Source organism: Macaca nemestrina, chromosome 14, assembly GCF_043159975.1.
Source record: "Macaca nemestrina isolate mMacNem1 chromosome 14, mMacNem.hap1, whole genome shotgun sequence".
Classification (NCBI taxonomy): Eukaryota; Metazoa; Chordata; class Mammalia; order Primates; family Cercopithecidae; genus Macaca; species Macaca nemestrina.
Genome location: NC_092138.1, coordinates 63,865,547 through 63,890,486, shown reverse-complemented (window position 1 = coordinate 63,890,486; position 24,940 = coordinate 63,865,547). Strand labels below are relative to the sequence as shown.

The 24,940-nt window shown below is 52.2% G+C and overlaps 1 protein-coding gene across 12 annotated transcripts in view; it reads left to right on the top strand.

The window, feature by feature from the left end:
• The first annotated feature begins 5,579 nt into the window (after positions 1-5,579).
• The window catches only part of LOC105485689 (ciliary neurotrophic factor receptor), a 49,205-nt gene continuing 29,844 nt past the window's right edge, over positions 5,580-24,940 (top strand). For 2 of the 12 annotated variants that reach the window (XM_071077941.1, XM_011748051.3), the window contains exon 1: positions 16,111-16,242. The gene's annotated coding sequence lies outside the window, so the exon portion shown is untranslated. Of the gene's footprint in view, positions 5,651-16,110; positions 16,243-16,348; positions 16,442-16,756; positions 16,922-24,940 lie in introns of those variants that run through there. The other 10 variants (XM_011748056.2, XM_011748055.2, XM_071077940.1 and 7 more) reach the window with 8 other exon arrangements.

The window sequence follows — 24,940 nt, the reverse complement described above, 5'->3', positions numbered from 1 at the left end:
GAAGTCTGAAATCAAGTTGTTGGCAGGGCCACACTCCCTCTGAAATCTGTGGGGGAATCCTTTCTTGCCTCGTCCTGGTGATTTGCAAGCATCCTTTGGCATGCTTGACTTACAGGTGCATCATGCCAATCTTCATGTGGCATTTTCCCTGTGTCTCCACCCCATCTTCCCTTTTTGTGTGTCTTTGTATCCAAATTTCTTCGTTTTGTAAGGACACCACTTACATTGGATAAGGGCCCACCCCAATGACCTCATTTTAATTTGACTATCTCTATAAAGGCTCTATTTCTCAATCTCTCTCTCTCTCTCTCTCTCTCTCTCTTTCTCTCTCTCTCTCTCTCTGTCTCTCTCTCTCTCTTCTTTCTTGACAGAATGTGGCCCTGTTGCCCAGGCTGGATTGCAGTGGCGCAATCTCAGCTCACTGCAAGCTCCGCCTCCTGGGTTCACACCATTCTCCTGCCTCAGCCTCCTGAGTAGCTGGGACTACAGTCACCTGCCACCACGCCCGGCTGATTTTTTGTATTTTTAGTAGAGATGGAGTTTCACCATGTTAGCCAGGATGGTCTCGATCTCCTGACCTCGTGATCGGCCTGCCTCGGCCTCCCAAAGTGCTGGAATTACAGGCGTGAGCCACCGCGCCCAGCCTAAAGGCCCTATTTCTAAATAAAGTCACATTCTGAGGTACTGGGGATGAAGATATCAATATATGGTTTTGGTGGGGGGGCGGTGGGAGTGGAGGGCACAATTTAACCCGTAACCACAGCTAAAGGATGGGAAGGTATTAATAGGGTTGAGGGTTTTTGGAGCTGATAGGATTTGTGGGCATGAGAGTGGATGGCTGGAGGGTCTGGAGGAAGAGACATGGAAGATGAGCTGGTGAGTTGAGGCTGGGAAAGGTAAGGTGGAGCATTCTGGTGGGCAATGGAGTCATCCAGGATGGAATGTGTTGCTCATTCTCACTACCTGTCTTAGAGGTGGCATGTCTAGCCACTTTGTGTTTGTTCCCTTGGAATGGGGACATCAGAAAACAATATGCCTGGAGGAGTTGTGTGCCTTCCATATCCAAGCAGGCACTAAGTTCTGCCCGTTTTGCCTTCTAGGTCTCCATCCCCAAAGCCTCTGTTCGTTTGTGCCATTCATTATCGCTCGGCAGTTCCCATATTGATCTCTGTGCTTCAGTCCCCTCAGACCTCTCCCCCAAACCAAGCCACTGGCTATTTCCTTTGTTTAGAATGCTCTTCCCCCTGTACTTGCATGGTTATCTGCCTCCCTCCTTTAAGTCTTTGCTAAAATGTCACCTTCATGAGGCCTACTCTGGCCACTTCATTTAAAATTGCAGTCCAGCACTTTCAATCTTCCTTATGCTGCCTTTCCCCCACCCCAGTTTTTTTTAACTTCTATGATATTTACGTCTTTAAAATAATATTTTCGTTTATTGTCTTCTCCTGATGAGAATGTAAGCTCCAAAAGGGCACGAATCTTTGTTTCATTCCTTTATGTAACCTAAGGATCTTGAACATCACTTGGCACATAGTAGGTGCTCAATAAATATTTAGTGAGTAAATGAATGAATATTGAGCACCCCCCACCCCAATATGGGGCCATACTCAGATCTGACCTTGTAATTCCTCTATTCCCTTAGCCTCCATGCCAAGATTAGAGGACAGGATCCAGGTTCATTCACTACATTCACTAGGTGTTTGTGGGGTTTTTTCCTTTTTTTTCTTTTTGGAAATGGAGTTTCGCTCTTGTCACCCAGGCTGGAGTGCAATGGTGTGATCTCGGCTCACTGCAACCTCTGCCTCCCAGGTTCAAGTGATTCTCCTGCCTCAGCCTCTGAGTAGCTGGGATTACAGGCGTGTACCACCACACCTGGGTAATTTTGTATTTTTAGTAGAGACAGGGTTTCTCCATGTTGGTCAGGCTGGTCTCGAACTCCCGACCTCAGGTGATCTGCCTGCCTCAGCCTCCCAAAGTGCTGGGATTACAGGCCTGAGCCACTGCGTCCAGCCCACTAGGTGGTTTTAAAGGACCCCTTTGTTTGGCACCTGCCCATGGCTTAGTCCATCTTTGGCCTGGTCCTCTTGGACCCTAAGCTCTGACCACTTCCCAAGTGACAAGATTTTCTGCCTCTGAGCCTTTGTTCTTGTCATTCTGTCTGCTTGGAACTCATCAAGAATGTTCAAAGGACACTGGTGCTGGCCTCTGAGCACTCCCTTGGGGCCTACCTCCCCACTCCTTACTGTAATACTAGTCTAGTCCAGCTCTCACATTGATGTGATGTTCTGGCTACACTCACTTCTGGCTTTGGCCACAAGGTGGCAGCATTTGCAAAGGGATGGCCCATTCCTTTCCAGAGTCTGTGCAGAGGGCCTCAAGAGTCCCCAAACAGAGAGACTTGAAATTTGATCTTTAATGGGCTCAGTGACCCCTCAGTTATTCAACAAACAGCTGATGATCATCCACAATATGACAAATATAATCACTGGGCTCGGAACCTCCAACCCCACAAGGGCTATAGCCACATATGTAATTTCCCTGTGGAGGCTGGGTGCGGTGGCTCACGCCTGTGGTCCCAGCACTTTGGGAGGCTGAGGCCGGCGGATCATTTGAGGTCAGGAGTTAGAGACCAGCCTGGCCAACATGGTGAAACCCTGTCTCTACTAAAAATACAAAAATTAGCCGGTCGAGGCCGGGCGTGGTGGCTCACGCCTGTAATCTCAGCACTTTAGGGGGCCGAGGCGGGCAGATCGTGAGGTCAGGAGATCGAGACCATCCTGGCTAACACGGTGAAACCCCGTCTCTATTAAAAATACAAAAAATTAGCCAGGCGTGGTGGCGGGCGCCTGTAGTCCCAGCTACTCGGGAGGCTGAGGCAGGAGAATGGCGTGAACCCAGGAGGCAGAGCTTGCAGTGAGCCGAGATCGCTCCACTGCATTCCAGCCTGAGCTACAGAGCAAGACTCCATCTCAAAAAAAAAAAAAAATTAGCCAGTCGTGATGGTGCACGCCTGTAATCTCAGCTACTTGGGAGGCTGAGGCAGGAGAATGGCTTGAACAGGGGAGGCAGAGGTTGCAGTGAGCCAAGATCCAGCCATTGTACTCCAGCCTGGGTAACAGAGTGAGACTCCATTTAAAAAAAAAAAAAAAAAAGTTTCCCTATGGTGTGACAAGTACACAGATTAGGCAAGTTTACTGCTGCATGAGTTCAGACAGAGCCCGTATTCCAACCTTTAGAGACACACAAAGATTTAAAGAAGAGAAGGTTATACCTGTGTGGAATCTTGGATAGCTTAGGAGAGACGTGGGCATGACATTCCAGGTGAAGGGAAGGGATAAGCCAAGGCATAGAAGCAGCATAGAGATGATCACTGGAGCATGAAGTTCAAGGCAGAGAGTAAGGCATGAGGCTCATAGGTGAGTGGGGGTCAGACAGGGAGGCCTGCAAGCCTGGCCAAAGGTGCTTGGACTCTATCTTGAGGGAGGTGGAACATCACTGAAGGCTTCAAGGTGGGAGCTCTGCGGAATATCAGATTGTGTTTAGAAAGAGAACTCTGGCTACAATGTGGAGAGTGGATTGGGGGTACAGGGCAGGAAGAGCAGTGAGAAAGCTGCTGTAGGGATCCAGCGGGGAGTCAGTGAGGCCGAAATTATAAGCAGAGCAGGCCCTGAAGAAGCTCCTCCCAGCCCACAAGGCCATTCAATTCCTGGCACTTTAAAAGGGTTCTTGGCTCTAGGAACTCTCTCCCCCACCATCTGAACCACTCAGCCCCTCTGTTCCTGAGACTCCTTTTGGTGCTATCTCAGCAACTCTGATTATTCTAGCTGGAACCATGGTCTTTGTCAGTTTCCATATGGAGGCCACTGTGTTCTAGGTTCCTCTATGTTGGTAGATTTGTTAGACTCCAGCTCAGCCTACACCCCAGCCTCTCTCAGTGTGATCCTTTCAAGCACCCTCAGTTACGAATGTGACTGAAGGATCGCCTCCACCAGGGAGCCAAGACGAGCACTGCTCACCCCTGTCATCTCCTGCTACTCCTTACCAGAGGCCACTGGCAGGACTGATGCTGAGGGAAGGGCATCCCCTGCAGGCAGAGGAGCATAACCTGAGGAAAGGCCTAGAGGTAGGAAAATGCAAAAGAGGTTTGGGGAGCAGGGGCTGGCATTGTTAGCAGGGTCTGGCAGGGAGAGGTCAAGGCCTACAAAACCAAGCTCAGAGCCATACCATATACTACAAAGCATGAGATACCATAGCCAGGTTTTGAGCAGGGATTGAGAGTCACCTTCATTCATTATCTCATGAATATGCACAGAAACCTGTTGAATTATTCAAATAGAAAGGATGTAAATGTGTATGCAATTTTGGCTCTGCCCTCCCTGTTGCTATGGAAACCAGAGAATAGCAAAGTAGGAGCCCAACACCCTGGGGAGACCAGGCTAGAGAGACTGAGGCCAGGAAACTCCTCTGTCCCTCGCCCACTTTTCCCACTCCTAATGTTTTGATCTCTTTCTTTGCCTCACCCTGTCTTTGCTTCCTTCTGCCTTGTCCTCTGTCCATCTCTCTGCCTCTCTTGACCTTGCTGTCGCTGTCCTCCTCTCTCTCTCTTTTCCATCTCTCTGTCTCTCTCTCAATTGTTTTTTTTCTCCCTGTCTCTGTGTTTCTCTGTCTGAGTCTGTCTGCACATTATTGCTCTGTGACTGAGACAGTTTCTCTCTGATTTCATATCCCTCCCTATCTTGGTCTCTGTGTCTTTAATTTCATGGCTCTCCTTTCTGCATTTCCCTGTCTGTGTCTCTGACTCACATCTCTTTCTCTGCATCTTTGTTTTTGTGCCTGATTGTGTCTCTGAGAGTTTCTCTTTCTCAGTCTCTCTCCCAGGCTCTCTCTTCTCTCTTTTGCTCTGATTCTATCTCTCTGAACCTTTGGTCTCAATGCTTGTCTTTATCTAATGAGAAGGACAAGAAGTTGCACATTCTGTCCTTACCTGATGGAACGTTCTGCCCCTTGCCCAGCTGCCCACATGTTCACGGATTCCTGGCTTCTCTCCCCACATAAAATCCTGTTTCGGGTCTGGCCCCCATCACAGTACTGGCGTAGGATCCTCATGACAGGCCCAGGCTGGCTCCCAGGACACCAGACTCCTGCCTCAGCTTCTGCCTGCCGTGTGCCCCTGCCCAGAGTTTCTCCCTCTCTGGCTCTGTATTCCTAGCACTCTGCTTGAAGCTGGTGGGCACCTTGAGGCAATGATGTCTTGGGAGTAGGGAAGTGAGGGGGGAGTCTTAGTGGCCCACCCATCTGGCCCTCTGCCCAAGAGTTGATGTGAAGGGGCTGGCCAGGGCCCACGTGTGGCGGCATCTAGGGCTAGTTGAGACCAATCCTGACCCCCAAAGAAGACTCCTTGCTGAACCACAAAGTTGAGCAGCAGCCTTTCCATAGTCTCTCCATGTTCCTGCCTGCTACAGCCTCAGCCATTCAGTTCTTTGTTTGGAGTCCTCTGTTTGTCCCTCCTTCATTTGGTTTATATTTGATGAGCACCTATCCTACTCCATGCCCTCTGCCTTCACAGGTCCACAGTGACATGGAAATGACATCTGGATTTCTTGTGTTCGCCCCACCACCACCACCACCAAGAAGGAGCTTTTTGGACCAGGTGAAGAACACAGACTCTTCGACCCCTGCAGTTTCCTATCCCTGGTGGTCTTAGCTTAGGGGTACAAGGCTTTTGCAGTTGCCAAAGTCACAGATTGAGATTGAGAAGACAGAGACACAGAGATAGAGACAGACATAGGGGGAGCCAGAGACAAGAGAAACTAGATCTATGGAGGCAATGTGCTTCCATACAGGGTTTGGGATGGGGTATGGGAGGCTCAGAGCAGAACTTGGGATAAGGGTGGGCCAGAATGTTTTGAGGGCAGGTAAGTAACCCTGTGTGGAGGTAGAGGGCTACCCCTTTCAGTTCTGGCCTTTGGGCAGGTTGCCTCACCTCCAGGCAGGCACTAGTTATAGGGATCTGGCCTGGGTCCAGGTGTGGGGGCAGCTAGAGCAGTCAGGACAAGCCCCACCTCCTCCAAGAGGGCTGCCAGAGTGAGCCCCCAGCTCTCCTGCCCAGTCCATAGACAGAAGTACTCACCCCAACGATTGTGGTTCACCTATGTTCAGGCTCAGGCATGACCCTGCTGCCATGAATGCCATATTTGAATTTACCTTCCTGGACACCCCTACCCTACCTCACCTAGGCCAGTTGTGCCAGAGGGTTGGAGCAGGGTCATGCAGGCAGGGCCAGATACAGGGAGAGCCAAAGAGATCAAGAGAAAGACAGTAAAAGACAGAGACAGAGGATGATGTTGATAGAGAGATGGGGAGAAAGGCCGTGACAGAGGAGACATAGACATCGACTGGGAGGAAGCCAAAGTCAGCAGATGAAGGGGGCTTTAGCACCTGCCAGGGCTAGCGCTAAGCACTTGACTGGATTATCTCATTTAACTTAATCTTCACCACAGTCCTAGGAAATAGGCACTGTTATGATCCCATTTTACTTCTGAGGTAATTGAGACATTAAGTCACTTTTCAAGGCCACAAAGCCAGTAGGTAGTAGAGTACGTATTTGAACCCCTCTGTCTCTAACTGAAAAGCCAGAGAGAGAGATAGACATAGAGACAGAGGCAGGCTCAAATCTCCACACCAGCACTCGGGGAATCTGGGAATCCTGAAATCTCCGGACAGGTGTGCAGGGGGAGGGCCTTCCCATCAGTCTTACAAAAGTGCAGCTTCTGGTCCTTTTGGCAAGAGACAAGGACTGCGACATAGAGAAAGAGAGACATCCAAGCAAGGAGAGAGATTCCAGGCCACAGAATTCCTTATCTGACCTTCTCACTTCCTGCTACCCTGGTGTGTAGCCTGTACTGCCCCTGCTATAGATCTGGCCAGCCAACACCTCCCTCTGGTGGGGTTCAGGCTTTGAGATCTATTTTTCTCCACATATTTATTGAGCACGTGCTAGTTGACGGGCACTCCTGCCCCACATCTACCTCCTCCCTTTCTTTTTCACTGTTGAAAAATTGTTCCCATTGTCTAACTTCAACCTGCTAGGTTCTGCAAAAAGGGATTGTTAAGACTAGAATTTGGGATGCCTCAATATGAAGAGGTTAGCCTGGTATACAGTAAGCTTTTCTGAGCACAGAGAAGAGGTCCCAGAGGGCTGGTTTTGGGTGCCTTCTGGTTGGAGGCCCCTTCTAGTTGGTTTGAGGAGGAGGCTCAGCAGTCCAGCTGCTGGGGGCCTGGGAGAGCTGAGCTGTCAACGGCAGGGAGGATCGGGGTGAGAAGAAAACCAGGAGCTATCCTGAGGGAGCCGCGGAGTCAGCGTTATGGTTTCTAATGTCTTAGCCCTGGTTTCAATTACCCCCAGGGTCCCCAGGGTTCCCCAACCACTGCATGCTCCTGAGCCTGAGGAAGGCTCAGAACTCTCTTGGGAAGACCAAAAACCAGGGGCTCAGGGATGGAAGTCTAGGGGCCTGGGAGGAGCTTTTTGATTCTTCTGCCTGGCTGAGAGAGGACCCCAACCCAAGCAGGGCTCCAGGGAACAGCAGGAAGGCTGGGGAAGGAGGGGTCTACACTCTACTCACAGGCCCCTGTGGAGGAGTCTACACCAGCCTGTTCCATACCCCTAGCTTTGTCCCCTTGGCCCCACCCCACTCCCAGCTGCTAAAGACCTGAGTTCTTCCTTAGTCCTCCCAGGCTGCTTTCTGGCCTCATGCAATCCTGATTCTTCTATCTCTAGGGCCACTATACCGTCCCTGTCTTCTGGAAGTCCCTCATCTTTCCTGTTTTATTTTTATTTTATTTTATTTATTTATTTTAGTTTTTTTGAGGCAGAGTCTTACTCTGTCACTCAGGCTGGAGTGCAGTGGTGCAATCTTTGCTCACTACAAATCTGCCTCCCAGGTTCAAGCGATTCCCCTGCCTTAGCTTCCCAAATAGCTGGCATTACAGGAACCCACCACCACACCTGGTTAATTTTTGTATTTTTAGTAGAGATGGCATTTCACCATATTGGACAGGCTGGTCTCCAACTCCCGGCCTCAGGTGATCCATCCACCTCAGCCTCCCAAAGTGCTGGGATTACAGGGGTGAGCCATCGCGCCTGGCCCTTTATTTTTATTTTTATTGATTTATTTTTGTTTTATTTATTTATTTTTATTGCTCCCCCTGCCCCCAATTTTGTTATTGTTGTTGAGACACAGTCTCAGTCTGTTGCCCAGGCTGGAGTGCAATGGCACAATCATGGCTCATATCAGCCTCTACTTCCTGGGCTCAAGTGATCCTGCCACCTCAACCTCCTGAGTAGCTGGGACTACAGGTGTGTACTACCACACTCAGTTAATTTTTGTATTTTTTGTAGAGACAGGGTCTCAGTATGTTGCCCTGGTTGGTCTCAGACTCCCAGGCTCAAGGTAATCCACCAGCCTCAGCCTCTCAAAGTGCTGTGATTACAGGTGTGCATCACCACCCCTTTCCTCTCTTTTAATCATGGGTTCCCAGAGTTTTAGTCTCAATCTTCCTCTCCTCTTCCTTTCTTATCACACCCGTTCCCTGTTCTCTGATCTATCTCATCATCCCCTAGCACCATCATAATGCTCAGGTTAGTCTGAAACTCTAAATGCCCAAGCCTCCAGCACATGCCGGGCATAAAGGATGCTGGGAACTGTTGAACAGGGGCTACATACCTAGCTGTCACACCACAGACCCTCCAACTGAACATGTCAAGTCCCTTCTCTGTCCCCAGCTTGGTGAATGGTACCATCATCTCCCAGTCTTTCAAGCCAAAAACATGGGAGTCATCTGTAGTTTTGTACACAATGTTCCCTCTAGGCCTGGCACACAGTAGGCATTAATAAATGTCTGATAACTGAATTTATTTCAGTTTTTTCTCTTGGAGTCTCCCTCTGCCTCTGTCTGTTTCCCTCAGACATGTTAACGCTGGCATTCAGTTTCCAAATCTCTGACTTTTATCTGCCTTCGCAATCACCACAGTTGAGTTTCTGGGGGAAAGTTGGGGCCTTTTTTCTTCCCTCTCCCCTACTTCAAGGAATCACAGGCTGGCGGGAAATAGAGCCATGGGAGGCAAAGGGAGGGATCCAATCTTAGGGACACATGGTCCTCAGGCCTTCCTGGAAATCCCAGCTGTTATCTGGGAGCCAGTTCTATAGCAGCAGAGAGCAATGTCAACTCTGGGTCGGTACTAGGGAGGACAATCCTTTGTCTCCTCCATGAGGAATGGTGGGTAGGTGGGATCAGAGCCCACTGGGGTGGGGAAGCATGAAGGGACTTTGTGCTTCTGAGCAGGGAATTTGTTCATGCAAATTTTTGCAAAATGAAAAATTGTATCTGTGAATTTGCAAATGTATGCCCATGCTCCCACCTTTGATACACAGTCCCCTGACTCCAAGTTTTTCCATTTTTCCTATCCCTGCCCCCACCTCCCACTGCCACTCCCTGTCCCTCTTCTGGATACTCTGCTCCCTCTCTCCCCACCTGCTTCTCTTTCCTCGCTTAGCCCAAACTTTGGGATCGCCCAGGGCGAGGGTGCTTTGGAGAGCAGACACAGGACTAAGTGTACAGGGAGCCCGTTCTCTGTATATAAGGTGACATGGGAGATCCTCTGGGGGTCATGGGAGCAAATGAAGCAGATGAATCTGATGTCCTGCCCCTTTCCCAAACCCTATCCTCCCTCTCCTTGCCCCATGTCAGGCTGGATATCTCTTTCTTATGGGTCACTGCAAATACCTCTCTGTGGCTGCCCACCTCCAGCCTCCACCATCCTCACCACCCTCTACCCAGCAGTCTCAACGGTCTTGCTAAAACTCCAATGTGTTTATATTCCTGACTTACTTTACGCCCTTCTATACTTCGACAGCCTTGGCCCCAAAGGCATTTCAGGTTGTGGTGTCTGAGCCACTCAGGTTGCCTCAGCCTGCCTTCCGGTCTCTGCCACCTCACTGGTCACTAAACCTCTTTCCCATCCCTCAAGGCTGCAACCCATTCATCTAGGCTCCCACCCCTGTGCCCTGGAGCTTCAGTTTACTTCTCACAGGTCAAGGTTGTTCTACTTACTTGCTTGCATCATTCATTCAGTCAACATTTATTTAAATCTATTTCAAACGTTGAGTGCACCTGTTCTATGCCAGACCCAACTCTATGTGACTAGAGGTGGAGGCCACGGGGCTGCCCTCATTGGAGCTCACATGCACCACAGAAGTAACTAGATAATTAGACATCAAACTAACTACTATAAGGAAGAAGAGGATGGCACTGTGAGAGAGGACAAAGGGGCCTAGTATAGACCTCTCTTAGGTGTCATTTAGGCTGACACCTCTTGCCTGAGGGGGCTGGGGAACTAGACTTGGGACTTTTGCATGAACAAATATATACAGTACACAGTTTTTTTTTTTGTTGTTGTTGTTGTTGTTTTGAGATGGAGTCTGGCTGTGTCACCCAGGCTGGAGTGCAGTGGCGTGATCTTAGCTCACTGCAAGCTCTGCCTCCCAGGTTCACACCATTCTCCTGCCTCAGCCTCCTGAGTAAGTGGGACTACAGGCACCCACCAGTACGCCTGGCTGTTTTTTTTGTTTTTTTTTTTTTTTAGTAGAGACGGGGTTTCACCGTGTTAGCCAGGATGGTCTCGATCTCCTGACCTCATGATCCACCTGCCTCGTCCTCCCAAAGTGCTGGGATTACAGGCATGAGCCACTGCACCTGGCCTACAGTATACAGTTTTAATGCATGTGTACTGTTGGCCCTCCATATCTGTGAGTTCTGCATCCTCTGATTCAACCAACCAGGACATTAGGAAAAAATAAAAATAAAAATAGAAATACAACAATAAAAAACAATACAAATAAAAACAAAAATAGTATAACAACTATTTTCATAACAGTTACATTGTATTAGATATTACAAGCAATCTAGAGCTGATTTAAAGTGGATATGGGGATGTGCTTAGATCATATGCAAATATTATGCCATTTATTATATAAGGGACTTAAGCATCCTCAGAGCTGGTATCCTCAGGGGGTCCTGGAACTAATCCCCCACAGATATCAAGGGACAACTGTACACTTGTACCACTCTCCCCCAACAACAGTAACTACAATTCTGATTTCTGTCACCATAAATTAGTTTTGCCTATTCTTGAGCTTTATATAGATGAAATCATTCATTATGTACTCTTTGTGTCTTTTTTCCTCTTTGCTCAACATTTTGTCTGTGAGATTTATCCACATTGTTGTATGTAGCTGTAGTTGGTTGTTTTCCATTGCTGTACTTACATCACGATCTGTTTATCTATTTGTATTGTTTCCAGTTTGGGGCTATCATGAGTAAAGCTGCTATGAGCATTCTTGGTAAACATATTTGATCATTCCTCCTGGGTATATATCTAGGAACAGACTTGCTAGGCCATAGAATAAATATATGCACAGCTTTAGTAGATAGTGTCACACAGTGTTTCAAAGTGGTCGTACCAACTTATCATGCACTAGCATTGTATGGAGTTCTAGTTGCTCTATGTCCTTGAAGGGGCAGAGATTTTTGTCTGGTTCACTACTTAGATCAATGCCTGGTATATTGTAGGTGCTCAATATATATTTATTGACTGACTTAGGAAGCGGGGAGCCATCAGCATTCTTGAGGTCCTGCTCTGGCCAAGGCGCTAACTTGCTGTGTGACTCTAAGCAAGTGACTCTCTTTCTCTGGGCTGTTTCTCTGTCTGCAGCACAAGGGGACCAGCACTAGGGACTTTATTTTTCAGTGCCAGCTGGGTGCTATGAAAACTAGACACCTGTTCATTCATTTACTTCACTTGTATTGATTAAGGATGCCACCTACTGTGTGCCAGGATGGTGAGGGTGTGATCTGTGACATGCCACTGACAGCGTCCTTCAGGTCAGCCAGGGCCAGGGGTCACTGCCCATCTTGTCCCCAAGTCATCTTCCCGGAGCCCGCTCCTCCTCCCTCTGTCCAGCCCTGACCCTGGGGGGAGGGGGTCTGGTCTGAGACTGAGGATGGAAAATGTGATTAATAATCAAAAAACATCCAAGAGGAAGAAACCAGGAAAACAACTTGAGGAAGGCTCCTCGCCCAGGGGAGGGGGGCCATGTCCTGGGCCTCGGGACAGCTCCGGACGCCCTCCCGCCGCCCTTTCTGGGAAGCTGCCACAGGACTGGATAATTTTAGCCAAAAGTGAAAAAAAAGTCACCCTAATTATTTATTTTTTAAAAAGATGCCCCCTAGTGTAAATTATGCTTCCCCTGGGGGCTTCCCTCTACTCTGTTACCCCCCTCCGAATGGTGTCCCTGCTTGGTCAGGCTGCGGGGCCCTGGAGACACTGGGCTGGGGGCAGAGGAGGAATTTCAACATGAAATGTTTTGTTCATTAACAGAGAACATAGGGGGAAATTCCCTTTCTGCCTGGGCCTGGGCAGCCCAAGCAGACACTCAAAAGCTATTGTGAAAAATTGAGACTAGGCTGCAGAATGAGGTGGGGGTTATGTTGGGGGGTGTACAACAGACATTGTCTCACCTCTTCTTAGACTCCTGACTTCCAGGGGTTTCCTGAGCCTTAATCTTTCTGCCTTTTGGTGATTTTGTTCCTGATTCCTCAGGTTACTCTCAAAATTTCTTTTTAGCAAGCAGGAGGAACTGGGATTAGACTGGAGTTAGAACTTCCAGTGGAGGAGGAAGAAAGGATATCAAAGGGAGGGAGGGGAGACTTGGACCTGAATAATTTAGAATTCTGACAGAATATATTGGAATCGATAGGCAGCAAATCTGAGGGGGACCTGGACAGGAATGAAAGCCCCTCTCTATCAGAGCGGATTTAGAGGGCCCTGGTGAGAAGGGAAGAGGAGATAGTTCCAGGAACTGGGGGTAATTCAAGGTTGAATACTTAGTTTCCCTCATTCTCTACCTTTAGAGAATCTTTGCCCTTTCTGGTGCCAGAGGTTGGAAGGGTCAGGGCACATAGGCAGCCATCCAGATGATAGGATTCCAAAAGGGGGTGTGCAGGATGGGGATGTTGTGAGTGGGCCCCAGGTACTATCTCAGGAGGGTGCTGGGAGGTGTCTCTGGATGCAGGGGTAAGTCGTCCCTAGGGGCCTGGGCTGGACCTTGAGTGGGGGGGTTTTGGGCCCCCCTCCCTGGCTCAGCCTGGGGCTGTGTGGGATCGGGTTTCTCGGCGCCTGGAGCCTCCGCGAGGCCGAGCTGTTCCCGGGTCCCGGCCAAGCCGCCCCGGGCGCTGGCACTGTGTGAGGAAGCAGGCGGGGTGAGGGGGAGCGAGAGGGGGGGCTTGAGGGCGTTTACATAACTGCCTCCTGGAGCCCGCCCCAACCCGCCAAACCCCAGTGTGATTGAGAGCGTGTGTGACTCTGTGTGTGCCTGTGTGACACTCAGTGTGACTGAGTTCATGGCTGTGTAACTGTGTCTACGTGTGGGTATGGTGTGTGTGACTCAGGGACTCTCCTACTCTTTTGGGATCTCTAGTTCCTAGTCTAAGCTGGGGACCCTGACTCTCAGTGTACCATAGTGAAGTTGAGTATACACCTTTTACTGTTTGAGATTGGGTGTGTGACTTTATGTGACCATGTATTTGGCATTTGTAATACAGAGAGCCTGTGTGTGAGAGTGTGTGTGTTTGTAACTTTGGAGAGCCAGGTGTGCGCTCCAGGCAGAAACTTTCTGATGGTATAGCACGTTAGAAACCAGCACTGTTTCCTAAAGGAGCACTGGAAACGTAGATCCTCCATAGGAGATGGGGAAGGAGCTCTCCTTCCTTGGGGACATGTCAGTAAGAATGAAGAAGGGTCTTTGCTTGCCCAAACGCTTGGGATGGCACAATTGACCCCTTGGTGTGTGTGTGGGGGGGTCCAAGTTTAGGTCACCTGCCAGGGTGGAGGGTGGTGTCAGAAATCCTGGCCATAGAGCCCCTTTCATGGTAGAGAACTCCAGGAACTGCAAGTCAACCAGGAACTTCCCCTAATTTCCCCAGGCCTCTCAGGAACTTCCCCTAATTTCCCCAGGCCCAAATGTGAGATCCCCATCAGGTGCAGGGCACAAGGCATCTGGCCTGGGGGTATTACTTCCAGCCACTGCATCATGGGCAAGGTAGATAGTGAAGATTGGGAAGGCAGTGAATTTTTGGAGGTGGGGTTGGGGAGAGGATGTCAGTGAAGTGGGGTTTGGCTTAAGCATAAGTGACATGACACAGAAGGGGGCTGGCGCAGAGCTGGGGAGGCCGGGAATAGGGGCGCTTAATAAAGCTGGAGAGGAGGCAGGGCCAGATCCTGCAGGGCTTTGAAGCCCCACCTAAGAAACTCAACTTTGCTCCCAAGGCGGTGGGGAGGGTTCAGCACTGAGGCTTACAAGCTCAAAGGCTACTGGCTAGGTAGGGCATCAGAGGCGGCAGGAGCGGAAACCACGACTAGTCTGTTGACCCAGCTCCGGGGGGAGGAAAATTGGTTGTGAGCCGGGTGGCGGCGGTGTGGAGAGGTGGTAGCACCCGGTGTTCAGTAGGTGGCCCAGGCCTCAGCGCGGAGCAGGAGCCAGAGGGGAACGCACGTCCCGCACCGTCCGCCAGGTGTCGCTTCGGCCCCGGGGAAGCGCTCGAGGCCGCTGGGTCCCGCGCCGGGAGGAGCTGCTGACCGGCCTGACGCCTGGACAGAGGTCCGACGTGCGTCTCTTCCTTTATCCTCTGACACCCACACGTCCACTTCCAGGACTCCGGACGCCCAGTGCGGATCTTGTCCCCGCAGCCGTGGACTGCGGCTCTGCATACTGCAGCCTCTGCGTCCCCGAGGGCCGAGGGGGACGAGGGGGACGTTGGACTGGGACAGAATTCCCGACTGCTCCCAACCTGGCAGAAAGAGGCTGAGCCAGGGACACCGGAGCATCTGGAGGTCAAGTCCGTTCCCCAAACCACTCGCCAATTTTCACCCCATTCGCCCCTCCCCTGTTGGATTAGAGCGCCCAGGCCGGTCAGCCCCCTGGGGAGGAGCGGCCCCCGGTGTACCGAACCTTGCCAGGGCCTAGAGCTTCGCCGCAGGGGCAGGGGCAAGTCCTGCTCCTCTCAAGATCCCGTCGCACCGCCCCCTTCCTTCCCCGCGTCCTCAGTCTAATCCTGGTCTGCGGCCCGGGAAGCAGGAGGCCGGCGGCCCGGAGAGCCCGAGGATAGGATACCTTGGGTGGGCGGCTGTGCGCTAGCCCTCAGCGGGGCGCAGCTAGTTTGCTGTGTGTCCTGAAGTCCTAGCTGGCCGTCTCTGAGCTCCAGCCCATGCCGACCCCTGCCAGTTGTAGAGAGGGGATTCTGTGGCCACGGAAGTGAAAGTGAAAAGCCCAGGCCGTGGCGGGAAGAAGGATTTTCCTCTGCAGTGGGAGTCCCTGAGGCATTTGTTGGGAAAGGGCCCGGGCGTTCTAGGCAGCCTACTGGGGTAGGATGTGAGGAAAGAGCGAGACATTTCCCTCCCTTCTCCTCGCCCTCAGCCCTAGAGCAGCTCCCCGGAGGGGCAGGGCCCAGGATTATGGGTCAAGGGTCAGGTGAAAAATCCAAGGGGTGGAGACGAGGGTGGCCTTCTCGGTCTCCGCCTCTGCCATTGCCACTCCATTGCGCTCTCACGTGGCCTCAGAAGTTGGTCAGGTTGTCTAACCCTACTCTCCTATGTTGCAGCCAGACCGGAGGCCCAGGGGCGAGTGCAGTGAACACCCCGGCCCCTCAGAGGCCCAGGCTGCGAAAGGAGTAAGCCTCCTATCGAGGGGTGTGCCTGTGCCCGGCATTGAGGGTGCACCCTCCCTACCCCTTCATTCCAGTGGAGGCTTCTCCCCCGGTTGTGTGTCCTCGGAGCACGAGGAACATGCTAGTAGTGGTGTTGGTGTCATAGGAGACATGGGAAGCATGGGCCTGGGCTCCCGGCTGGGTCCGTCCCCGGTCAAGGAAGCCCTTTTCCCCCGCGCGAGGGGGTGACCTGGAGGGGAGTCGTTGCGGGGGGCAGTAGTAATAGGGGAGGGGCGGAGCCGGCTGGCTTCTTCTGCCCAAAGTGGGGGTTGGGGGTTCTGGCTCGCGTTCCTCTCACGGCGACGCCGGAGGGAGGACCCCGAGAGTTGGCCCGGGGTGTGCCAGGGAGTCGGTGCAAGGCCGTCAGGGCCTGAACGTGCGGGAGTGTGCGCAGGAGAGACCTGGCCAAGACTGAGAGGGAGAGTGAGTGTGAAGGAGCGATCCCGGGGGTGGGTGCGCGCCCAGCCGCCCTAGGGGAGCGGGCGGAGTGGGTGTGTGTGTGCGCGCGCGCGCGTTTGCGAGACCCGCGGCCGGGGCTGCGCGTGAAGCACGGGGACCACAGCCGTCTGGAGGGCGCGCCCGAGAAAGGGTGAACGCGAGGGGGCCACGCGTGCCAGTGCGGGCGAGTATGCCAGCGGGGGGCCAGAGCGCGTGCCAGTGCCGGGCGAGTGGGAGTGGGGGCTCACAGGCCCGCGCAGGGCGAGCGGGCCGCGTGTGCCAGGAGCGAGAGCGTGCCAAGGCGGGGGCGCGCGGGGCCCGTGGCGGGGAGGGGTCGTGGCGCGCGGCCGCGGAGAGACAAGGCAAGAGGGGGAGGGGAGCGAGGGCGCGCGCGGCCGAGCGGGCGCCCGCGGTCACATGGGCGAGGGAAGGAGGGAGGGAGCCCGCGAGGGAGGGAGGAGGATGGGGGGGTTAAAGCCGCCGAGCGCTGAAGAGCCGGTGCAGAGCGGGCGGCGGCGGCAGCGGAGGCGGCGGCTCCAGCCGGCGCGGCGCGAGGCTCGGCGGTGGGATCCGGCGGGCGGTGGTAGCTTCGCGCTCCCTGCCTCGCTCGCTGCCGGGGGCGGTCGGAAGGCGCAGCGCGAAGCCCGGGTAGCCCGAGGGCGCGGTGAGTACCCTGCGGCGGAGTGCGCGCGGCCAGACCCTCAGAGCCCGGACTGACCGACAGACCGTGCGCGCGGGAAGAGTGAGGGGACACCCGTGGGCCTACGGCCGAGGGCGACCGGAAAGTTCACGAGAAACTTTGCCTGCAAACTCGGGGGCGGGGGCGCTGGAGAAGCGAACCCCCACGTCCGGGCGCTCCGGGGGTTGGGCGTGGTGGTGGTGGTGGGGCCGGACTGTCGACTAGAGGGAGGTGGCTCCGGCGGTTTGTCCTAGTGTCCCTGTTCTCCCCACCCCTCAGCTGCACACGCGGGGTCTGGAAAAATTCCTGGGCTTCGGGGGTTCGTAGTGGCCTCTGCATGCCCAAAGGTGGCTTCTTTCTCGGGCAGGAATCTGGACTTCAGAGCGCCCGGGGATACGAACGGACGGTTGCGCGTCTGCCAGTGCATGTGTGTCCGTGTGAATCCGCGCGCGCGCGCGTGTGTGTGTATGCATGTGTCTGTGTGTGTCGGTCGGCCTCCTCATGATTTTCTCTTGAGTCCGCCTGGATGTATCTCCATGTAGTGGGTCTCCTCCAGTGTGTCTCTTTGTAAGTCTTCCTGGCTTGTGTGAGTCTGCCTATGGTGTATCCCCAAGTGTCTCTTTGTGAGTCTGCTCGTGTGTGTCTCCTCCAGTGCGGCTCAGTGTGAGCCAGCCTGGGTGTCCCTGTGTTGCTCCGAGTAGTGTATCTCCGCGTGCGTGGGGGCTGGGCCGTGGGGAGGTCACCAGACGGACAGCTCTCCCTCTCGGCTCCTCTTCTCTCCCGAGCCTCTCCTCCACCGTTAGCTCGCTGGCTCCCTTGTCCCCCTCCCCCCTCCAGTAGCTTCAGGCGGGCAGGACTATTTCACGCCTTGTTGAAAATTCAGGATTTTCTTTCTCTTTACGTCTAGTCTGTCTCTTTGAGAAGCGTCTGTGTGTGTCTGTGTGCCTGGCAGCTTGTCTGCAACACTGGGTGTGTGTCTGCATGCCGCTGTAGGAGTGTATCTGTAACACTAGTTGTTCTGCCTGTAATACTTGGTGAATTTGTGTCTGTGTCACTGGGTGTGTTTGTGTGGCTGTGATCACTGAGGTGGTGAGTCTGAAATGCTGGGTGTGTCTGTGCATCTGTAATTGCTGTGTGTCCGAGGAGTCTGCAACACCAGGTGTATTTTTGTGTATGTAACTCTGGGTGTGATGGTGTGTCATTACACATGTGGGAATGGGGCTTGAACCATTGCATATTCCTAGGGATGTAGGGCTAGCAATGACTTGGGGGCTAGAAGGGCCTAGGTGTCTCAAACTATGCCCCCCTGTCTCCACTGTCACAACCCACACAAATCCTCTCAGCTGGTGCCAGGGGCTCCTGGTCAGCATTGGTGAGATGGAGCTGAGGTTCACACTGTCAGGGCTGATACTCCAACTGAGACCATGAGCCTACACAAAGACTAGGAGTTTAAAGGTCATGCACAGGACTTCTGGGGGCTCTGGAATTCATACTCAGATGCACACTGGGACACTTCAACTCCTTCTAGGGTCTAGGGGTTTACATTCATATGGACTCACACTTACATTGTGGGGCTCATATCCAGGGATACACTTCAGTCCTGGAGTTTCCATGTAGACTCACATTGGAACTCTGCTCACACTGGGACCCACACTGGGAGTGTAGGCTCATGCTTAGATTCACGGTCTTATCCTTTAGCTTAGATCTACATTGAGACCTAGAGCTCACACCCAGAATCTCACTGGGGTCCTCAGGCTCACACTGGGGCTCACATGAAGACACAATTCACGTGTCAGTGACACTGTGTCAGTGACACAGACACAAATTCACCAAGTATTACAGGCAGAACAACTAGTGTTACATATACACTCCTACATTCTGGGACTCCGAGTTGCAGTCAGACTCGCATGGGGAACATGGGGCTCACATTTGAACTCAAGGACTCACTGAGGACACTGGGGTTCATAGTCAGATTCACACTTCCAAGCTGGGGATCACACTGACTCACACGGGGACCCTGGAGCTTACTCAGATTCACACTAGGACCTTTGGGTTCACACTTAGATTCATATGGGGACTTTGGGGGTCAGACCTCCGTGGGTAACCTAGGGCTCACACAGAGACTCATGCCAGGATCTTGGTGACTCCATCAGACTCACGTGAAATCCTGTGACTCACTGAGATTCCTATTGGGATCTCAGAACTCACATTCAGACTCACACTAGGATTCTGATGTTCACACTTAGACTTACAAGGGCACTTTGGGGCTCACACTCAGACTTAAAAAGGGATACCAGTGCTCACACTCAGACTCCATATGAGTTACCTTAGCTCATGCTCAGAAGCCCTTACGACCAGGGTCTCACACTCAGACTTACACTAGAACTCTAATGCTTATGCTGACTTGTGCAGGAATCCTGAGACTCACAGGCTCACACTTCAGTCCTTGAGCTCACATTCAGACCCGCTGGGGTTTACAGTCTGATGCGTGCTGAGACCTGGGCTCATACTCAAACCCATACTTGCATCTTGGAGTTCACACTTAGATGGGACATTAGACTGTGACACTTAAACTCACACTTTCATCCTGGGCTCACATTCAGATCCACACCGAGATTGTGCCATTCACAATTCCAGTGGAACTTAGGACTCATGGTCAGATATGCCCATGCTTTCCTTTGGTTTGTGGTGAGTATTGGGGCACTTGAGGTGAGGAACAGAGACTGCTACAGGATCTGTCCTCTCCAAAGGTGAGGAGGAGAGAGGATACACATTTGGTCACATCCCTCACATGGGTTGTGGGCTAATGGAGGGGAGTGGTGGTAAAGGCTAACCCAGTCAGATTTCTCTGCTTTCCTTCCATAAGGAGACTAGGCACTTGGCAGGAAAATCTGAGTGGATCGTTGGTACAGGAGTGACGTGAACTCTTAGATTCCTCTGTGTGCCATGTCAATGCACACCCATCCCCCTTGAATAGTTTTGGACATCCCTTCTGTAGTAGAGAAGGCCAGGTGGGGGAAATAAGACTCCTGTCCTCCCAAGACATCTTCCCCACCCCATACACACACATCTCAATCATTCTTAGGATGGGAGGGGTGTGAAGATTGGAGGGAGCAGATCTTGGCTCCTGCGACTGCTCCAGGGTATTGAATCTGTGATTGTAGGAGAGATAACAGCCTCAAATCTGTGAGGAGAAGGTAGCTGGAGGAAGAGACGGGATCCGGGATCCCATGCTCTCTTCTCTTCTTTGCCCTGGCTGGGGAGGGGTAGGGACCATGTTATGTTGTGTGTGTCCCACAGTGTCTCTGGGATTGCCTGTTGAGCCCTTATCCTGGCTGCAGGGCATGCCTGGGCTTCCCCACTCTGTTCCCCAAAAGAGCAGTAGCCCTGGGGGGCCTAGGTTGCAGCCAGCCCTGGGACTCCAACTCCCCTGGAGACCCTGCCCTGGACTTTGCGTGCTCTGCTGCTATGGACATTAGTGGGTGGGGCTGCCTGAGATATGCTGTCTTCCCCCATGGGAGCCCACACAGTAGGGACATGGCCCTGCGGTCCCTCCCAATACTGAGACGGCTGGGCTGTAACTGCGCCCTGTCCTGAAGGGGACACATGCTCTCCAGCCCCCCTATGGGGGTGGGGGGCTTAGAGGCAAGGCGTCCCTGCTCTGTGCCCCCCCATGGCGAGTTGAAGTGTAAATGAATAGGAAACATATGGAGTGGATTTTCTTTGAAATGCAGATGGGTTGGGGGGGACCATGTGTGCTTGGTTTCGGGGGTCCTAGAGAGCAAGGAGCCTGAGAAGTGAGAACTGACCCCTCCTCTAGACGCACCATTGGGTGGGGGTAGTGGGGGAGACCTCAGCTTTGTAAACTCCTGTGGCCCTGAGTGACCAAACCCACAAGGGCTCTCGGCTTCCTGTGGGGAGGGGCTGGGAAGGCAAGTGGTCCTTGGGGATGGAGAGCACTGAGGTCGTCAATCCCTTTTACCTCTGCAGAGGGCAAAGAGAGTCCCAAAGCACAGAGCTGTGCCTGGTTGGAGGTCACCAGAGCTAGGCACTCTGTGGGTCAAGGGGTGGGAGGAGGAGCTGGAGCAGATGTTGAAGAAGAGTTAGACCCTGCTGCTGTGGGCAGCCAGCTCCCAAAAGCTGGGACTAGAGCTACAGTAGCAGGAACTGAAATTAAACTATGGTAGTGACTTGTATTCAGCTTGAGGGCCCGTCTTGAGTTTAGGAGCAAACTGAAGAGTCCTTAGCCTGTAGGAGGACAGGTTTCTCCAGACCCAGGGCAGTCAGTGTGCCCCACCATATAGCCTACCTGTACTTTCCCCACATGGCACTCACCAAGGTTGCATAGTAGTTGCCTGTGAGGTCTGTGTGACTCAAGGACTGGGTCTACCTTGCTCACCCTGTACCTGCCTGCTCTTGGCACAAACCTTGTACACCATAGGAAGGCATTCTTGTGTGAACAGTAATACATCTTTTTCTTTCTCATTGGACCGAATGCTCCCTGTGGGCAGGACCATGTGCCTGACTCCCTGTACAGTGCCTGGCAGGGAATAAGTGCTCAATAAATGTTGAAGCATGAATCACTGAGTGGGACAGATCGTGGGGAGAAGGAAGCTCCTGAGATTTGTGGTTTGAGACCCAGCATCCCCTGTCCTACACCCCTGTTTGGCTCAAAGGAAGACTGGTTTGCAGGCTAGACTAGAGGAAGGACTTTCCTTCACTCAGGGAAGGAGTGCAGAGGATAGGCCCCTTCCTTGGAAAGGCCTGGACCAGAGGAGGCTGGGGCAGGGTAATCACTCTGATTCTGTGACAGAGGTCAGAGGTCACCCTGCTCCTTCCCAGCCTCAGGATTTTGCAGAAGGTAAGGTCCTTTTTTCCCTATGTGGTGGTGAACATGCCCCTTACCCTCTCTGGGTGTGGGTTTCTTGGACAAGAAGAGATGGGGTCCATTCCCTCAGGGACCCTCTAACTGAGGGAATGGACCCCATCTCTGACCTTCCAAGGCTGAGCTCTGAGGCTGTGTAGCTGTTGTGGGCACCACAGACTGTCTGTATTGGTTATTAATGCCTGTCTGAGAACACGGGGTTCGGATCCTAAAAATACTCTGTCCAGCCAGAGCCCAGGAGTTGCTGGCGTGGGCCAGTGTGGCAGTGGCTGCATCTTGGTCAGATAGAGACAGAGAGGAAGAAACACACCCAGCACCAGGAAAGACTGGGAGAGTGTGTGAATATGGGGAACCTGAGGCAGCACAGGTGAGAGATGCACGACAGAGAGAGCCTTTGTTTTATGTGGAGCAAAGATTTATAAAATTACTGGTGCCAGTTAGTCAAATTATGGCAAAATTTAGGGTAATCTGTTATCCTACACTGCAGAGAATTTCCTTCTAAGAGAGTCTGGAGATACATCTGATATCAGAAATGAAAACCAAGTAGTCTGTAGGATTCATTTCAAGACCAGCTTCAGGATGTTCCAAAATAAGAGTGTGGCAAAAAACACAAAGTATTCCCAACTACCCTTTTCTGAGCTACTGCCCTCCTCCTTACCTCTTCAGAGCCCCTCCTTGCAGCCAGAGTCCCAATGAGGGTCTTAAGACTCCCTTTTATAGCCTCCCCCAACTTCTAAATCCCAGGCCTTTGCATAGCCCCTCTATCCAGAAGGGAGCTGCACAGTGGTCCCAAAAAGGCAAGAGGAGCCCAGAGTCAGAGGGAAGATGCCATGTGACGTTGGCCCATGAGCTGACCCTTCTGGGCCCCTCCGTGAAATTGCGGGATGGGGGGCTGGGCCCTGGCCCAGGCCAGGAGAGAAGGCGGTTTTGGCACCCATCCAGGCCCCTGACGTCAGTGACTTTCCAAATAATGGAATCAATATTGGGGGGTGGGGGCAAGCGTGAACCAGGCCCCAACGATTAGAAACAGATCGGCACAACCCCGCAGCTGATTCTGATAGAGCTGCCTTGGAGAGCTTGGGTGGGAGGCCTGGAGGGAGCTGGACCTGTGGGGGTGGAGTTGGGGGGGTACTCAGGAATGGGCAGGCAGAGCCACCTAGTGTCCAGAGCTCTAGGGTATACAAGTGGGCAAAGATTCGGGCTGTCTGGGATTGGAATGATGGGGTGAGGGCCCCTGTCCTGGTCCCTTCCTCCTCTGAGCCTACAGGGTTCTGAGGCTAGGTAAAGTTTGTGGATGGAGTCTTGGCCAGCGAGTAATAAAGAGTGGGCAAGGGGATTTCATCTCTCTGCATCCCAGATGTGGGCCCCTAGGCCATATTAGGGGTCACAAGTTATACCTATGCAGTAGAAGAGTTCTGAATGAGACCTAAGTAAGATGACTTTTTGCTTGGAAGCAAAGGGCATTAATCCAAGATAGGGAGATGGGTATCCCTCCTTAAATTGGGAGTCTGGCCTCCTCTACCAGCTCACATTCTCTCAGCCTCCTAGAGGACAGCAGGTGAGGATGGAGGGGACCATAGGGTCTATTGGGGGCTGGCCTGGCAGCAGCTGACAAAAAACAGGAAGAAGGGCTAGGGGAGCAGCTGTAATTATGGGGCATTTATTATTAATCAGATGAAATTGCTGGAAGCAGCTGGTGTAATGTACGTAGCAATACAGACTCTGCATGCTCCCCCCACAACACACACACACACACACACGCACGCCACACACAGCCTGAGCCTTGCTTGCTTTCACAGTCTGTTTCTTGTGAAGGTCAGATGGGTCTATATGTGTCTGTCTGCATACTGGAGTGTATCTGTCCGTGTTTTTTCATGTCAGCCTGCACCCTCCTCTACTCCTATTGTCTCCTTTTCCAGCTATCTCTTTCATTCTTTGGCCTAATGTGTCCCTCTCTGTCTCTGGCTTCCCCTCAATCTCCCTCCCTTTGGGCCTGTCTTGGTGTGGCTGTATCTGTCACTATCAACCAGCCTGTCTCTAATACCTTATTTTAGTTTCTGGCTATCTCTCCCTGGTTGGTGATGTCTCTGCATCTCTGGGCAGGATTGGAAGACATGGAATCCCTTTCTCATGGTATGTGTTTAGGCACCTAATCATACCTTTGGCAGATATATCTGGGACCTGTTTTCAGGGGAGCAGTTGGACCCCGAGGATCTCCTGAGGTCTTATAGAAGGTGAGGGGTCTTTTGAATGGCTGGAGTCCATAGAAGCAACAGTGGCTTTCAAGATATCCCTGAGTTCAAGGCCAGCGCCTTTATCAACTACCAGTTGTGTGACTTTGGCCAAGCTGCTTCTCCTCAGTTTCAGAATCTGTAAAACAGAAACAGTATTACCTCCAAAGCTTTTTTTTTTTTTTTTTTTTTTTTTTTTTTTGAGATAGGGTTTCACTTGATCACCCAGGCTGGAGTGCAGTGGCTCAATCTTGGCTCAATGCAACCTTCATCTCCCAGGCTCAAGCCATCCTCCCACCTCAGCCTCAGGAGTAGCTGGAACCACAGGCACGTGCCACCATGCCTGGCTAATTTTTTGTATTTTTGGTAGAGATGGAGTTTCACTATGTTGCCCAGGCTAGTCTCGAACTCCTAAGCTCAGGTGATCCACCTGCTTCAGCCTCCCAAAGTGCTGAGATTACAGGGGTGAGCCACCATGCCCGGCCTTGAAGCTTGTTTCGATGATTCAGCACCAAAATGTAAATTAAGTACTTATCACAGTGTCTAGGTAACCAAGGACCCTGAACAAGTGATACCTGCTATTATTATTGGGAAAGGCATTGTGCAGGTGGGTGAGAGATCTGCACAGGCAAGTTGATATAGCAGCAAGGTTTTGGAATTAGATATAGACTCAAATCTAGGCTCTGGAACTGATCAGCTCTGTGGTATAGGGCAAGACCTCCTTGAAGCTGAGTCTCCTTGGCTATCAAATGGGAAGAACAATAAAACCTACCTCATGGAGAAATCATGAAGATTAAGTAAGATAATGCATATAAAGTGCCAAACACAGTTCCTGGCATATAATAGATGCTCAATAAATCATAGTGGTGATAAGGAAGGGGGTGTTAT